We start from the raw sequence: 18,747 nt of genomic DNA, 5'->3' as shown, positions 1-18,747 counted from the left end.
TCATTTGCTTTACTTTGATAGCTTTGGGAACAGACGGCACAAAGCAAAAGGGAACTTAAGGATAGGGACTTGTCAGACCTCTGCCAAAGTACTCTTCCTGTCATCAAGTCAGCACTGAAGCCAGTAATATGCAATAAATCAATGAAAGCGTGTATACACCTGGGCTGTAACACAACTTTATCACATATACGGTGGGATACAAAGCCAGTAAGAGGGTCTTAGTAACATTTACTTCTTTTGATTAGATCTGATGTCCTCTGAACTCTCAAACGAATTATGAATAATTCTTTAAGGAATAATGTGATTTTTTTCTTATATTGTTGATATTATGAAGCTTATTGTCATTTTGCTGGGAGTGTGTGTTTACACAATAGCAAGACCTGTTGCACAGTATTTGAACATGCTTCATGTAACCAATTGATATACAGAGTATGCATAATAAATGCCATGTGTAAAGGCATATTCTGAATATAACTGTGTTTATAGAAACTGTTCTTAGGACTTCATGTAATAAGTCATGGTTAGTACAAAAAAAGTACTTGAAAAAGTAAGAGCTATTATCAAGAGTTAAAGACCTTCACAGATATTAAGTATGAATAAATTACACACAAAAAAACCCAATTTGAAAACTAAAAAGGTTTAACCCTTTGAAAAATACAACTTTATTTTTCTAGATAAAAAGAGAAAGGGGCTTGAAAGTCCATACTTTTTTTATTGCAAATTTGAACTTTTGGAATTACGTGCCACAGATGGATTTTTATACCTAACATTTAAATCAAGAGATAATTTAATGTTGAAATGAAGGATTAGTTCATAGGCTGGAGGAATTAAAGTGGCAAGCTGTTATTTATAATGTTATAAACAGAAGGGCCTATTGCTTCAGATTGGTGGTGATGGTGGTGAGGTGGAGTGTGTGGGAGGTGGTAAAAGTAAGTGCAAGGTTGTGTCTTTCTGAATAAGGGAAGGGAAGGACAGCCTGGATTGATGGTTACCTGCTTTAGGAAAGTATTAGATTTGCTTTCAGAGGTTAGGATAACATGAGTTTTGATGATTATTAGATTTTTTGTGAGACTAAACATAAAAGATTGTATTTCTTTATATTGGAATCCCTCAGTAAGTTCAGATATTATTATGCAAAAAGTTATGATTTTACTAAAAAATTTTATTTAATTTTGGATTCCAATGACCCCTTCTCTTTCTTCATGAAGATGTGTGGGGAAAAATGGTTTATGGAGAAAATAGTTATTTTCCCATTTTTAGAGGATTTAAATTATTCTAGTCATATTTATTACACAGATTTAAGCCTGACAGATAAGTCATGTGCCATCTCAGACCTTTAAAACCTTGCTTAATAAAATGGGAAGTTTTTCATGGTTTAGAGCAGATTATACGCCATAGTTTATGTTATCCTCAAATAGTATTTTTAAGCTCTTGAGCTCATTTTGGTTGGATTTATAAGCTTCTTTATGTGTAATGATACCCCCCCTTTTTTTTAGATTGTAGGAGTAGCTGCTAGTGAAATGGAAATATTGTCAAGAACACAGAATGACGGGATGTTTTCTGACATAAATTTCTGCCTGATTCACTTCTATTTGACGTTTTTTTTGATAGGAAACACTAATGGGAAGAATGGTCCATCACTTCCTCTCCAGAAGAGGCACTTACATTGTGTTCCTCATTCTGGTTGCAAAACATACACACTGGGAATGTTTTATTTGATTGATTCTCAAGGATAGTCTTAAAATAAACAGTAATGATATCAGTCATGCATGAAGCTCATATGATCATAAAATTTTTTTTCAGTAAGCACAGAAAGTTTTTATAGTTGGAACAGAGCTTCAGAGGGATGCTTTTTATGCTGACAACTAAGATTACGTTGCTTTATTCATCACTAAACTTAACAATTTGTGGTCCCCCCATTCTTTTTTATCTCTGTGATTTAAGGTTTAAGACTGTATATTTTTCCCAGGGAAGTGGGGGATTTGAAGAGGGTGGTTGGCTAGAGGTATTCATGTTAACTCTTTCCTGTCTGATTTTTAAGGGTATAAATATTTGGAGTTGTCAATTATCGAAGTGAGAGATATTTTTAATATGGTGATGAAATCCTGTTACAGAAAGAGAGTGCATTTGGTTTTGCTTGGTTAGCTTGTTTTTTAAGAAGCAAAAAGGAACATCTCTTACAGCTAAGAAAGGGTCAGACACTACCAGGAGTAGTACTATGGAAGAGATTCAATACACTGCTCTACTTTCATTTCAAGTGGAACACTTTTATTGTTAAGTTTTCAGTATATACTCACTTAGGTAAAGATATCCATATATCATTGGATCCCTTTTTTAAGAGTTGGTCTTTCAGTATGTGATAATTAGCACGACGCAAGGGAACATTGCTAATATTAGCTAAAAGTCAAAAACTGTTGTCATTGGACAGCAGTCTGAATCAGAGGTGTTCATTGGTCAGAAGCAGCTAAATTATTAACAAATAATTATTAATGTCTACTGTCTTAAAAATCATTTTGTTCCTAAAATAGCTATCTCATATAGGGATTTTCATGATCCTGCGGCTTTTTTTTTTGGTATGCTGTGAGCATTTTTGTTATGAAATTTGAGACAGAACATAGTTCATGATAGTAATACCTCTCATATCGTCAACTCTGAATAGTTTGTCAGATATTACTTATGTGAACAACATATTCCTTATCGATTTCTAAACAATAGCATACATTTCCAGGGAGGAAAAAATTTTCAAGCTGATTTAGTGGTAAAATAAAAACATACAAAATTCTAAATGATGCATATATCAAAGCATAAAATGATTACTCTTTTGTGACAAAAAAAGTCTTGATAAGGCAAAAATTGATTTTGTTGTTCCTGATTAAAGAAAGCAGAGATATTTTAGATTTCAAAGGGGTCTTTTATGATAAATATGAATTGAATATAACTATTTCCTAAATTTTTCTTGCAATATATTTACTTAACTGATTTAAGATTTATTCAAACCTTTGTCAGGTTTGCCTGCATGTACCTAAAAAGTCAGAGTTTGCATTGGGTACTTTTGTATTGCATATAAATTTGGTAATAATTAATCATGAGACATTTCAGAGATAAAAATTATATTTTATAGAATTTTACATTCTTATGTTGGAACACTGTTGCTTTTCTCTTGTTCTTTGCTTGCTTAGAAAATCAAGATGCATTATTTCATTTGGACATGGAAGAATGGTGGTACCATGCCTTCTTGAGTAAAGGTTGTCTCCTGAATATAGCCTATAATTCTCCACTGTAGCAGTTTCTAACTGGTCAACAACAGGGGCTGTATGACTGATTCATCAAGATTTTTATGTACCGCAAGATTGCAGGTTTAACAAAACGTCTCAAATATGCTGGCTGTTTAGGGTGCTCATAAGGGCCCAAAGCTATGATAAGGAGAACAAGAGTCTCAATTGTTTTAAGGTTCTCTAGCTTCTCCTACATGTTCTACCTTGACTATGCCTCTCTGTTCAGAGTTGCCTGGGCCGGGTCACTCAGGTCTATGGTTATTCATGAAACCATTACATGACGTGATCATAGCTCACTACAGCCTCAACCTCCTGGGCTCAAGCAATCCTCCCACCTTAGCCTCCTGAGTAGCTGGCACTACAGGCACATACCACCATACCCAGCTTTTTCTTTTTTCTTTTTTTTTTTTTTTAATTTTCACTGAGACAGGATCTCACTATGTTGTCCAGGCTGGTCTCAAACTCCTGAGCTCAAGTGATTCTCCCTCCTTGGCCTCCCAAAGTGCTGGGATTACAGACATGAGCCACCACATCTAGCCACATGTCATTATTATTAATAGAAAATAAAGGTCGATAAGGAAGTAATTGGCACCATAGCATCTAATGACATAAACATCTATCAGGTTAGGACATATCAATTGGTATAGGAAGATTTTATTTAAACACCTTTCCATTTATTAAAAATATAATGTACTGAAAATCAACCAAGCTAACATCAGTACATTTTCTTCCCGTAGGTTTTTCTTAGACAGTTTAGTTCAAGAATGTGATTTTCACATTTTGTCTTGTCATCTGTTACTATCATAGAATATCAAGTTCAGCTCACACCTTCTTTTACAACATCAGGTTTGCTGAAATCTGTTCATCTTTTCTAATGCCATAGAAAATAAATAGGCCTTTATAATTCAGTAGGCCTTTTTATTTTAATTGGATCAAACCCCAAGTGCTTCCTTTTCATAATATGGGTAGGATTCAATAAGAAACTTAGGCCAGCTCTGTTATACCTCAGATTCTGAACAACAACAAAAAAGTTTTTCAAAAATTATGTATAGGGAAGGATAAGAATTGACTGAAAAAGAAATTAAAGTGTTTTCTACAGTAGTAAAAAATAGTGAAAAACATATCGTGTCCATATAACATTGGGAATGGCAAGATAGCTAGCAATGTAGTGTAATTGAGCACTGGGGGAGAAGTTGAAGGAGGTGGGCTTTAACTCAGGTTCTTTTGCTAACCTGGCTTTGAACTTGGACATGTAACTTATTTGATATCTCATCTGCAACAATGAGATGTGAACTAAACTGTCACTAAGGCCATTTCCAAATTTGAAATTGTATAGTCGTAAGCCTAGAAGCTTTAGTTTATGTAGCCAAAGGGGATGGGAAATGCAATATTGACCCTGTAAATTTGGTAACTACTGAATCACAAAGGTAGATAGTTCAGATTTTTTTTCTGAAATAAATGTCATGAGGAAATACAGAATGTGTAACTTAAATCTAACATGTATTATCATCTGTAGTTCCAAAGGATGTTCCATTTTGGAAATCATCGTAGCCTTCTGCTGAGTAGTAAATACATTGGCAGCAAATGATACGTAATTTTAAAATCTAGTTTTGGCCAAGGTAGCAAACCTTAAAAATTAATTTAAAAAATATAATTTAGTGCCATTTTGAGAAACAAATATCATCTACAAGTGGTAATTCAATCATAAAAAGGCAAGTTGGAATAAGTTCAAAATCTTAAGTTTTAACAGTTTTTGGGAGGGAGTGTCTCAAAATTTAAATCTGTCTCTCTGTATATGTATATAAATATACACATATTTTGTAGTGAAATTAAGTGCTTATACTGTATTCTCCATTTGCCCATTGTGGGAAATAATTTGGGCATGTGTTCTTTGAGGATTTTTTTGTTCTTCACCACATATTTGATTTTGAATATGAAAAATCAGATTGCATTTATTTTATAAAATATGTAGTTTATGTGAACAATAAAAAATTCCATCCTAAAAGGACAGAATGCTAAGTAATGATATATGGGACATTCACATTTTCTTTTGCCTTATTTTTCTTTTACTTGGGGAAGTTATTTATAGATTTTGAGGTTCTTCATGAAACCATATTTGATTGTTGTTTCCTGTCATTTAGCACTCTGAATTGATATTTTTTGCTTGGTGTTTCACCACAACTGTTTGGCATTGTGCATCCTTAGTTTTGGATAGTGGCATAGCTTGATGAGCCACATGACAGAAGCTGAGCCCAGAGAGTAAGTGTAGCCCCTAACCTTTGATTAAATGTGACCTCTTGGTGTAGTATATAAAAAGAGGCTAGAGGGAGCTATTGAGCTGCTTAAAGACTCCAATGGCTTGGAAGAACTTGGTTTAAAATCAAGGACAGATACTAGATGCAATCAGATGTTGCAAAATGAATCATAGCCAATTGTAGATTTTGAAGAGATCAATGAACACAGTTCACGATTTAAGATGTAACCTGGTTTACTGAGGGCCACTTGGCACCAGTGATTACATATTTGATGAACTAAGAAGGAAATTAGCACTTTAGGGAAAAATGTTCTGGGCATGGCAGTGTAACAAAGAATATTATAATGCAGGAATGCTTTACATTTCTCTTATTTTTAGGTGTGTAATAGGCCAAAAACTATACATTGTAGTGACTAGGTGTTTTTGGTGTTCCTGTTTTAACTAAAATAACTAATGAAATAATTGTGGTTTTATAGATTAGAGGTGGAATAAATTTAATTTGATAATGCCTTTTAGATTATGTGTAGCAAAAATCCAATTTTAAAAGCTCATGAGACTAAACTGATTTTAATTTCTAATGTTTACCATGAGTCCTTATTGAATAAATACTTTTCAATGAAAGCAGAGTTTAAAATCCAGTTTCTACCTATTCTTCCTTTTAACAATATGTAAAAAACGATCCACAAAAGTGTGAAACAGTGTGGTTTCTTTAAATAGGAGCCTAAGAAATGTTTTTAGTTGAGCAGATTATTATTTGACCTCTGGTAGAGGTTGGGGGATAACAAAGGCACTTGCTAATGCATTAGGGCATGCCAGCATTTAATTAAAATATTATAAGCTTCTCATAAGCATCACTAAGTTTTTTGTAAGTTTTTTAATCTAGTCACTTAAGTGAGATATGGATTATTGAAGTAAGTCATGGACCCTGAGAACAGATAAATGTTCTCAAGAGAGATAGTCCTTAGAGTGATGTATTCGAATGACCAAAGAAACCCAAATAAACTATTCACTGAAACGGAATCTTATAGTATTTGTTTTAGCCCCGTTTAAGTTAAGGAGGAATAAACTGCCATTTTTAGGGTAAGCTGGATACTTTTATAAACTTCATTTCATGTCCCCAAATTGCTTGCACCTGATGTGATGTCAATGGAATGTAGACATGTGCCTCTGCATGCGGCTGATGCAGTCAGACCCCGAATGATGTCAGTGGGGGCATTTTTCCATGGGAACTTTTCACAGTTGAATTCCTACCATGTGTTGGTAATTTCTCATTGTTTATAATAATTAGAAATTTGTTTTTATTTTAGGTTCTAATGTCTGTGCATTCATTCCTTCTTTACTCTCAACAGTTGCAGTTCCTTTTCTCACGCTCTACTTGCTTCATCTAGTTGGCATCTTAGGGACTTCATATTTTAGTTACTTTGCAGGACCCCAGGCTTAGAAGTTGGGAAAAATTATGAAAAGTCACATTTTTACCCCTCCCCTCTGTCATCATTAATAAAGTAAAATAGTTTCAAATAGCTTAGAGAAACAAATGTATACTCGATGGTTTATATAAAATTGAGAACAAACATAGAAAAGTCAAGAGCACTACTAAGATATGACTAAAATCCTTTTTGGAGGTTTGGGTATTCCTTGTATTACAGTAGTGCTACTCATATAACTCATTGTTTTGCCTATGTATGATGGACTGAGTGAAGTTGTTTGCTCCATGAGTGACTCAAGCAAATTGCTTAAGTAGTCTTTGCCTTGTTTGGGCCATTTATGTAATGGATATGTGATCTTTATTGCCTGTCTGTAGCGTGGATTTTATAATGACAGCATCCAGACACTGCCAAGCAGTCTCCTTTATAAGTAGGAATAACATGGTGTCTCAGTCCCTGAATTCCCGCTGATGACTGGGAGCATAGAAACACCTACATTCTGCCATTACATTCTGATTAAACAAAGGTCCAAATAACCAGCAACATGGAAATACCATTTGAACACTGAATCTTAATTATAATAAAAAACAATGTTAATTAACATTGGTTAAACACATGCTATGTGCCTAATAAGTGTTCTAAATGTTTCATATATAAACGCATTTAATTCTTATCATAATCTTGTGAGTTGGTATGACTATTTCTGTTACACAAGTGTTGGATCTGCAACACAGGGTTTGAAGAACTTGCCAAGGTTATATTGCTATGAAGTGCTGAAGTGGGATAGCCTAAAATCAAAGCAGGCAGACTGACTGTCGTACCCAGACTTCCAAACGAATAAATACAGGTGAGAATTAACTTCCAGGTTCCCAGTATGGATAATTTGATCCAGTTCCATTACGAACATCGTTTGTATTCCAAACTAAAATGATGTAACTAATATGTGTAGTGGAAAAATATTAACCCATCCTGAGCAGACAGTCTTATCTGGAGTAAAAACTGAATAAGGGATTGTTGATTTGATTGGTTGATTTAAGATTGATTATGTGATACTCAGTATAGTTTTACAGTTATCTAAATCATTAGATAATTGGTAATCCATGTATGGCATAATCTTAAACACATACAATATTAAATTGTAGTATTTTATTTGTCAACTATTTGTTATATTGCAGTTTACCATTAAATCTGACTTTCAAAGTATTCAGGAAGATTTGGTTACATTCTAAGATTAAAAGAATTGAACAATACAGAAAATGTAGTGAAAAACCTTTGTCAGAGACAGGTGTTCCAATGCCCTGCAGGGCAGGAATGTGTGTGTCTATAGCTACTGACTGGCATGTTTTATGAATTCTGGCATTTGTTATTTTTATGTGTTGCATCTATTGAGTAGAAGCTAAAAGGAAATATATTTATTTTATTGTTTTTAAAATATTTATTTAGTTTAATATAAAGCGACATTTTTCAGAGATAGATCAGTCCAGCGATGGATCAGGTGTCTCAAATGTTATTGAGTTCCTCCTCACTGTTTGAGAATAGGCCTGTTGGCTGGTTGTTGCCTTTATTGTGGAGAGAATAGAAACTCCAATATGGTGGTTGACCAATAGATGTAAAAAAAAACTTCAGGCCCTAAGATTGTTCTTGTATGTAGCTTTCAGCACTCACATAATTTGTTTATTAACCTATCAAAGAAGGACTATTTCTAAACCAACTATACAAATCTAGCTGATTTTTACAAAATTTAAATATTCCTTTGGCTACTTTCTCACTTTCTCTGAAGGAAGTAAAAACATACCTCAGAGATATTGCTGGTTTGGTTTTCTCACTGCAATAAAGAGAAATTCACAAAGAAGTGAGTGACATAAACTTCTTGGTTTCCCAGTGCATATAAAAGTTATATTTACACAGTACTGTGTTCTATTAAGTGTGAAATAGCATTATACCTAAAAAAGCATGTACATACCTTAATTAAAAATACTTAATTGTTAAAGGACCATTCAGCCTTTGGCAAGTCCTCTTTTTGTGGCTGGAGGGTGTTGCCTTGATGCTGCTGACTGCTGACTGATCATGGTAATGGCCCTGGAGATGAGGGTGGCTGTGGCAGCTTCTTGAAACAACAGTGAAGTTTGCCACATTGATTGACTATTCCTTTCATGAAAGATTTCTCTTAGCATCAATACTGTTTGATAGTATTTTTACCCACAGTAGAACTTTTTTCAAAATTAGAGTCAATCCTGACAAACCCTGCCACTGCTTTATCAATTACGTTTATGTAATATTCTAAATCCTTTGTTTTCATTTCAACAGTGTTCATAGCTTCTTCACCAGGAGTAGATGTCATCTCTAGAAACCACTCTTTGCTTATCTGTAAGAAGCCTCCTCATTCATTAAAGTTCTATAATGAGATTGCAGCAATTCAGTCAGATCTTTAGGTTCCACTTCTAATTCCCTCAGAGTCATCGACAGGGATTGGAATAAACTTTTTCCAAACTCCTGTTAATGTTGTTATTTTTACCTCCCCCCATGAATCATGAGCATGCTTAGTGGCATCTAGAATGGTGAATCTTTTACAGAAGGTTTTAAAGTTACTTTGCTGAGATCTATCAGAGGAATCACTATCTATGGCAGCTATAGCCTTACAAAATGTATGTCTTATATAATGAGACTTGAGACTTGAAATTACTCTTTGATCCATGGGCTGCAAAATGGATGTGTTAGCAGGCATAAAGAAAACAGTAATCTCCTTATACATCTCCATCAGAGCTCTGGGTGACCAGATATGTTGTCAGTGAGCATTAATATTTTGAAAGGAATCTCTTTTTCCTGAGCAGTAAGTCTCAGTGGGCTTCAAATACTCAGTAAACCATGCTGTAAAAAGATATGCTGTCATCCAAGCTTTGTTGTTCTGTTGATAGAGCAGGGTAGATTTAGCATAATTCTTAAGGGCCATAGAATTTTTGGAGTGGTAAATGAGCTCTAGCTTCAACTTAAAGTTGCCAGCTGCATTACCTCCTATCAAGAAAGTCAGTCTGTCCTTTGAAGCTCTGATGCCAGGCACTGACTTTTCCTCTCTAGCTATGAAAGTCCTAGATGGCCTCTTCTTCCAATATAAGGCTGTTTTGTCTATATTGAAATCTTTTGTTTACGGTACCCACCTACATCGATTATTTTAGCTAGATCTTCTGGATAACTTGCTGCAGTTTCTTCATCAGCACTGCTACTTCATCTTGCACTTTTAGGTTACATACATGGCTTCTTTCCTAAACCTCATGAACCAACCACTTCTAGCTTTCAACTTTTCTTCTGCAGCTTCCTCACCTCTCTCAGCCTCCAGAGAATTGAAGAGAGTGAGGGCCTTGCTCTGGATTAGGCTTTGGCTTAAGGGAACGTTGTGGCTGGTTTGGTCTATTCAAACCACTTAAACTTGTTCTGTAACAGTAATAAGGCTATTTCACTTATCATTTGTGTGTTCACTGGAGTATCACTTTTAATTTCTTTCAGAAACTTTTCCCTTGCATTTACAACTTGGCTAACTGTTCAGTGAAGGAGGCCTAGCTCTTGGCCTATCTTGGCTTTCAACATGCTTTCCTCACTAAGCTTAATCATTTTTAGCTTTTAATATAAAGTGAGAAATGTATGACTCTTCCTTTCACTTAAACATTTATAGGCCGTTGTAGAATTGTTAACTGGCCTAATTTCAATATTGTTGTGTTTCAAGGAATAGGGAAGCCCAAAGAGAGGGAAAGAGATGGGGGAATGGCCAGTGAGTGGAGCAGTCAGAACACACACACATTTAGTTACTAAGTTTGGCATCTTAAATGGGCAGAGTTTGTGGTACTCTGAAACAATTACAATACTAACATCAGAGATTAGTGATCACATAGAGTGAGGTTTGGGAATCTGTATTTTTAAATCCTGGAACCTTAGGTGAGTTTTTGGGTCTCTGTTTTAGTGCATATCTCACAATATGTTCTTCAGAAACTAATGCTACAAGATATTTCTCAGAAACATTTCGTAGTTAAATAAATTTGGTAAGTGTTAAAAAAAGAAAAAGAACACTAACCACAGATCACCATAACAGATATCATCTAATGAAAAAGCTTGAAATATTGTGAGAATTACCAAAATGTGACACAGAGATGTGAAGTGAGCACATGCTCTGGGAAAAAATGGCACTGATAGACTTGTTTGATGGAGGGTTGTCACAAACCTTCATTTTGTAAAAAATACATTATCTGTGAAGTGCAATAAGGTAAAATGCAATAAACGGAGGTATGCCTATCCTGTCCCAAAAAATGGACAAAATGTTTGAACAGTGATATTCAAGTCACTGGACTTTGGGTAATAAAGGAGTTATCCCTGAGAGATGGGAAACAAATGCAGTGAACCTTAGGATTATCTCAACTTGCTGCCTTGAGAGAGTTTCCAGCCATAGCACCAGGAAGGTGGAACTCAGGTTGAGCTGGACAGACTCTGAGTTAAGGAATGGAGCTGGGTGTATAAGGAGACCAAGGTGATTCACATTCAGAATAATGGAGAGAAGAGGACTGCAAAGAGCAAAAACACCAGAGATCTGCCCAGGGTTCCCCTTGAGTATGCAGTTGAGAACTGATCTGTGTCTTCCTGTGAAGTAACTACTGGTTGCCAAGGAAAGAATCAACCAAAACAGCTAGAGGGAATCATGCCCAGTGTTCATGAAGGCCTGGCAATAGTGCTAGCTCCCTTCAGCCAGACTGGATAACCCCATACTTCTTAGGGCAAAGGGGAGAGTGCTCAGAAGTGTCTTGCCTCAGTTATGAAAAATAATTAGCTCTGGACTAAACACTGCTTTCATTCAGCTTAACAATGCTTAAAAGGAAGACTGGAAAGAATCACACTGTTCTGTGACTTAACTGATTTCACAACAAAGCTCAGTGATATTTATTGGAATACAGAAATACCCAGCACCCAACAGGGTAAAATTCATAATGTCTAGCATATAATAAAAAATTGTCAGGCATACGACAAAGCAGAAAAACACTAATTAGGAGAAAATTCTGTATATTTAAATTGATTCAAAAATAGCACAGATGTTATAATTAGCAGATAAAAATATTAAAACATTTGTTATGACTATATTCTTTATGTCCAAAAGTTGACATATGGAAGATATATTGAAATTGAACTGTAGAGATAAAAATTACAATACATGAGATTAAAAATAAACTTGAAATTAACAGCAGATTACACATTAGTGAAGAACAAAATAAACTTTAGGTTGCAGAAATACAAGTAATTCACAGAAACACTAAAGGAAAATTTAACAATGAACAGAATATCAGTGAGATATGGGACAGCTGCACGTTACCTAATATACATGTGATATGGTTTGGCTGTGTCCCCACCCAAATCTGATCTTGAATTTTCACGTGGTATGGGAGGAACACAGTAGGAGGTAATTAAATCATGGGGACGGGTCTTTCCTATGCTGGTCTCGTGATAGTGAATAAGTCTCACGAGATCTGATGGTTCTATGGTTCTGTAAGGGGGAGTTTCTCTGCACAAGCTCTCTCTTTGCCTGCTGCCATCCATGTAAGATGTGACTTGCTCCTCCTTGCCTTCCACCACGAATGTGAGGCCTCGCCAGCCATGTGGAACTGTGAGTCCATTAAACCTCTTTATTTTGTAAATTGCCCAGTCTTGGGTGTGTCTTTATCAGCAGTGTGAGAACAGGTTAATACAACATGTATACATGTAATTTAAGTCTCTTAAGCAGGGAGAGGTAGAAAGAATAACGCTTTTCTTAATTTGATGGAAAATACATAAACTCACAGATCCAAGAAGCTTGATGAATCCCAAGCACAAAGAAAAAAGAAGAAAACTACAGTAAGGCACAGCATAATCAAATTGCTCAAATGAGTGATAAAGAGAAAAATCATAAAAGCAGACAGAGAAAAATAGACACCTTTCATATAGAGGAGCAAATAATTGCAGATTGCCTGTGAGAAATAATACAAGGAGAAGATAGTGGAGAAGCATCCTGAAAATACAGAAAGGAAAAAAATCTCTCAACCTAAGATTCTGTACATATTGAAAATATATTTCAGATACTTAGGCAAAATAAAGAATATTTCAGAGACACAAAAGCTGAAAGATTTATCTCCAGCACAGCAACACTGCATGAAATGTTAAAAGCTGCCCCCAAAAACTGGAGACAGCACAGATGTCCAACAACATCAGTACACAAAACTCTGATACATCCATATAATGGAATACTACTTAGCAATAAAAAGGAATGCACTATTGATACACTGTAAAATAGTAAAGAATGCCAAAACAATTAGGCTGAGTGAACAAAGCCAGTTAAAAAGAGCACATACTGTGTGATTTATTTTAAATAAAATTATAAAAAATGGGCACTCACCTTTTTTTTTTTTTTTTTTTTGAGACAGAGATTTGCTCTTTATTGCCCAGGCTGGAGTGCAGTGGCTCAATCTTGGCTCAGGCTCACTGCAACCTCTGCCTTCCGGGTTCAAGCAATTCTCCTGCCTCAGCCTCCCAAGTGGCTGGGATTACAGGCATGCACCACCACACCCAGCTAATTTTGTATTCTTAGTAGAGATGGGGTTTCACTGTGTTGGTCAGGCTGGTCTCGAACTCCTGACCTCAGGTGATCTGCCTGCCTCAGCCTCCCAAAGTGTTGGGATTACAAACATGAGCCGCTGTGCCTGGCTCAAATGGACACTAATCTTTAGCAACAGAAAGCAGATCAGTGATTGCCTAGGGACTGAGGGAGGAGGGCAGGAGGGCTGGGAGGGAAGGATTATAGAGTCCAGAGAAGACTTTTGCTGATAATGGATATGTTAATTTTCCTGGCTGTGGTGGTCTGTGTATGTCAAAACTTATCAAATTGTACACTTAAAATATGTGCTGCTTATTGTATACCAATCATACCTCAATAGAGCTGTTAAAAATTGCATATTGAATATATAATCCAGTTCTTAGTAACCAACCTAATAATGATAACTGCTGGTAGTTACATGTATGCTGTAGCCTAAATTAAGATGGAAAAGAATAGGTTTCCGTCTTCTATATGACACTATTCTATAGAAATAAAATGCCTAACTATAAAAGATTGGGTGATCAAGGCTTAGCTTTGGGCCATGTCTGACTCTGGAATCTGTCTTTGGATTCCTATGGCTTAAAATACCCGTATGAAGAGAACTGCCAGTTTTTATCTCCAGTTGGCATCTCTCTTCTCAGCTCTAGCCTGTATTCCCATCGTCTGCTTATCCATCTTACTGTGTACAATGACAGATGTTCTGATCTGCCCTGTCTCAGTGTTTCCTCTGACACTACTTCCCACCACTGTGCTGGTATCACCTACCACACGGGTGTTCAAGTTAAGAGTGGGCACCAAATCCCCAGTTTTCTGCCCCTTACTCTCTACTTCTAATCAATTGCCTCATTTCCTCTAATGTATATCTTAAGTCTTTTTATTTCTGATGTCTATTTTGGGTTGCAACCCTATTTTAAATCTTCGTTATCTCTGGTCTTGACATGTTATATTATTTATAACATGGCATACAAGACCTCTCATTATCAGCCTCACCCCTTTCTCTAGCCCTGTAGCTCAGAGTTCATCTTCTGCTCACTGTGATCTAGTACAGTGGTTCTCACATTAAAGATGCCTGTCCACTCCTAAACATTAATGAAAACCCAGAATCTTCTATTATGGTTTATATCCATCTATATTTATGGTATTAGATAAATCTAAGAGAATTTTAAAATACTTACTTAGAAATTCATTAAAAATGACATGTCATAAATAACATTTTTATGAAAAAATAATTTTACAAAACAAAATAGTAAGAAAGGTGGCATTGTTTTAGATCTTTCCAGATACTTTAAATATCTGGCTTAACAAAAAATAGCTAGATTCTCATATCTCCTATCTCCTTATGCATTCACACTTCTGATGTTATAAATCACAAAGGCTCTGGTAAACTCAACTGTCAAATGCAAGTGAATGAGAGTAAAAAGGCAAATAACATCTTATTAAAATTGTTTGATTCCTGAAAGTTTTAGGACACTCAGAGGTTCCTGGATCAAACTTTGATGATCTCGGCTCTAGCAGGTATGCTGTTCCCCTTTTACCTCCTGGATATATCAAAATCCACCGTAGAGTCTTTATCAAAATGCTTAATTCCTTCATTTCTTCCCCATCCTAATATACATTTTTTTTGGTGTCGAGAATAAATATTAGTGAGCCGTCTCTAAATCTCCATCTTCACCCCCACCAGGTAATCCCCACATTATGCATTTATAATAACTTATTTTTAAAGTATCCAATATAATTATAATCACAGTATTTTATTAATATCTTACTTCAAAGGCAGATAGCGGCATCTGTATGCAAGACTAAGGGACCTTAAAATTACTGTTGAAAATTATTAAATACCTTATTAATTGATAAAACTTAACTCATGGACACACAAAAAAACACACATCCACCTCCTTCTTTTCCTTGTGCCTTTGAGTATTGGTCTTCCTGTGTCTAGAAATATGTAGGCCAAATTTATACTTGCTAGTAGAAAAATTTAAGGGGACAGAAATAACTTTTTTTCTCTCTTCTTGCCTGGGGGCATATGGGCGAATTCAGTACATTAGAACAAATTGAATGCCTGTACGAATAATCCATTGTACAAGGTGTTTGAATGATAGATTCACAGCTGTCTCTCACAGTAAATTATAACTTTGTGTTGAGCCAGAGTATATCTGTCTTCGTCATTAGTGTGTTCCATGAGCCAGACACCACCATGCAAGTAGAGTGCTCCTTAGATATGCACTGAAAAATGAGTGGATTACATCATCCCTATTCATGGGTTTTAGTTTCTAATGTAACTGGTATTTTCTGATCCATTTCAATAGTTGTCCTTTTTCTTAACTCGTTTAGCCCATACTGGATGACAGTATGGTGCCTTTACCTTACATTTACTTCAATTACTTTATTAGAAATATTTAACTTCAAATAATCAAGGGTCATATTTATCTTAGTTATTAATGGTCAACTGGTGAGCAACTTGGACTTTGAGATTTTAAAAAATCATCTCCATCATATGACACTATTTTTGGTATAAATAGCGCTTTCTATCTTCATTCACCAATAGAACGTTTATATAAATGCCTTTTGCCTTGGCATTAAAAATATTCTAAAATTCGTCATTTTTTTCTGGTGGTGTGTATCAGAATACCTTAGGGAAAATATCAAAGGAAAATAACTTTGTTCTAGTTCAGTGACTTCAGTTGTAGTTATTACTATTATTGAACAGCAACTTCACCAAATGATTTTTAGAAAAGAGCAAAAACAGTTTTACTTATATTTCACTGGAGGTCTTAACTGATTTCCATCCCTCTTTGAGCTACATGGATGAGAAAAAAGGTGCATACACTGTCAGTGGCTGTGTCCATTAGCATGTAAAACTTGAAGACTGAATAATCACATAATAATTTGAATTTCTTTTAAGTAACTTACGTTAAAATTAGATCATAGTGTTTTAACAGTCACAATAATGAAGGCCCATGAAGAGTTGACTCAATAAATGTTAAATATATGATGGATTTGCTTTTGCTATATTGGTGATAGGCAGGATTAAAACAGAGAATACAAGACCTTCTTTAGTCTTTCATTGATACATGTGCTGTCTATCTGAATTACATCTTAGGAAAAGTAGAGGAAGTGTAGTCTTAGAATATTAAACAGTCCGTTTTTCACTTTTGTGTTTAACAGGAAAAATGAGGCTTTTATTATAGGATCATATTAGGAGCAACGAAACACATGGAGCCTTTTCTTTGAGGACGGCCATCTGCCCAAGAGTTGCAGGTTTCAGTCATTTTTTTTAAAGAAAGATTTTCTTTTCGTTACTTAATTTCCAGAAATTTTCTAGACACACACAATTCCCCCCTCCCTCCTACCACCCTCCCTCTTTATAGAGTTTCCTCCTTCCCCTGCCTTCCTTCCCATAAAAATGCATTATATATAATGTTCTGTATATTTTTAACGTAACAATATACTTTGGAGATTTTTTTCTACCAGTGCATGTAGAACAACTTCATACTTGTATGATATTAATAACTTGTAACTTGTAATTTATTTAACCATTGCCGATTGCTGGACAAAGAGGTTATTTTAAAAGTTGTTTCTATAATTAAAAAATAATGCAGTGTACTTATCTAAGTACATGTGAGTTAATTGGTTTATGTAACGAAATTTCTGGAAGTGGAATTACTGCGTTAAGGGCTATATTTATTTATAATTGTAGTAGATTCTGCCAAATTGTCACTCAACAATGCTTGAGCATGCTTGGTTCCACACACACTTGCCAGTGCTTTTAAGTTTTTCCTAATCTGCTGGGTAAAATATTAATTTTTTTTGCAAGTGTAAATTCATAGCAGTATTGGGAATTTTTATATGTTTTAAACTATTTGCATTTTTTAAATTATGAAGACTTTCTTTTTCTGCCAACTTGTGTTTTGTCTTCTCTTTTTATTGATTATATGAGCTCTGTATATATTAAAATTGGCCCCGTTCTGTCATAAAATGAATTTGTTGATGTTTTGATTTTGTTAATGTTTTTTAAGATTAGTCATTTATGTTATAACTTTCAGTTTTGTATTATGTTTCAAATCTGCAGCATTTCAAAACTTTCAAAGAAACCACCATTTTTCTTTTTATGTGCATGAATCTTTGATATACATAAAATACTTTTAGTGTAGGTAAGGAAACTGGAATCTAACCCATTTTTCCTAAAATTACTGAACAGGTGCTTCAACACTATATATTGAGTAATACATCTTTCCCTCACTCTTGCTCAGGTTTCGTTGAGAACTAACTACTATAGAATGTAATGGCTTAAGACAAATGCCATTGATCTATGGAACTGTGGGTGGCTTTGGGCACCTCTTGCTTTATGTAGCTTGTCTGGGGCAATTCTACTGCATGTATCTGACATGATCCTGAAACCACTGACAAAATAGAACGTGTTCCCTTGATAATGGCAAAAGCATTATAGAGCAAGCATTCACATGTGATGCCTCCTACGTCTTAGCCTCATAATTAACAAAAGGTCCCTTTGAACACATTGATTTGCCTAATGCAAGTTTGCTGCATGGCAAGGTCTAAAGTCAAGGAGCTTGGATATACACTGTGTCTCTGATGTGGCCATGGTAAGGATATAGATACAGGGTGAAGTGAAGAATTGTGGCCAGTAATGCATTTATGATGTTTTCAATGCTTTAAATGCTGCCTTTATTATATACTAATTTTGACACATATTTCAGTCTATTTCTGAATACAGTTCTGTCCACAGATTTATTTAAACATTTCTGGGAAAACTATTTTGAAGTTTCTGCTTCTTCCCTTCAGTAGTGTTTTGCAGCTTTCTGAGATATGGAGTTATTGCATTTTTCTTATGTTGCAGTTTAGAATAGGATCTTCTGATATAATTACCAAGCGACTTTCATCTATTTATAAATTTTTGTATATTTTCATATAATCATATGAAACATAATCATAAGGTTTTATGTATTCTTTCCATAGATTATCTTGAGTGGTCTAATACATGGCTATATCATTCACACTTAATTTTGCCTCCTTTTCTGTTTTTTGTTCTCTTATTAATTCTAGACAATTGTAGTGTCTAGTTGTTCCAGAGCAGTATTAAGTAATTTTTGTGATACTAGGCATAATGTCTTTTATTCTGACTAAGGGAAATGGAGACTCATTTGTTTTCAGTTGTCAATTATTAACCTAAAA

General features: G+C 35.1%; 1 protein-coding gene across 1 annotated transcript in view; it reads left to right on the top strand.

Annotated features, from left to right (window-relative positions):
• The window catches only part of MMP16 (matrix metallopeptidase 16), a 290,162-nt gene that overhangs the window by 1,445 nt on the left and 269,970 nt on the right, over positions 1–18,747 (top strand). The window lies entirely within an intron of this gene.

This window comes from Pan paniscus, chromosome 7 (assembly GCF_029289425.2).
Source record: "Pan paniscus chromosome 7, NHGRI_mPanPan1-v2.0_pri, whole genome shotgun sequence".
NCBI lineage: Eukaryota > Metazoa > Chordata > Mammalia > Primates > Hominidae > Pan > Pan paniscus.
The sequence above is the reverse complement of the archived record's forward strand: the minus strand, read 5'-3'. Positions and strand labels throughout refer to the sequence as shown.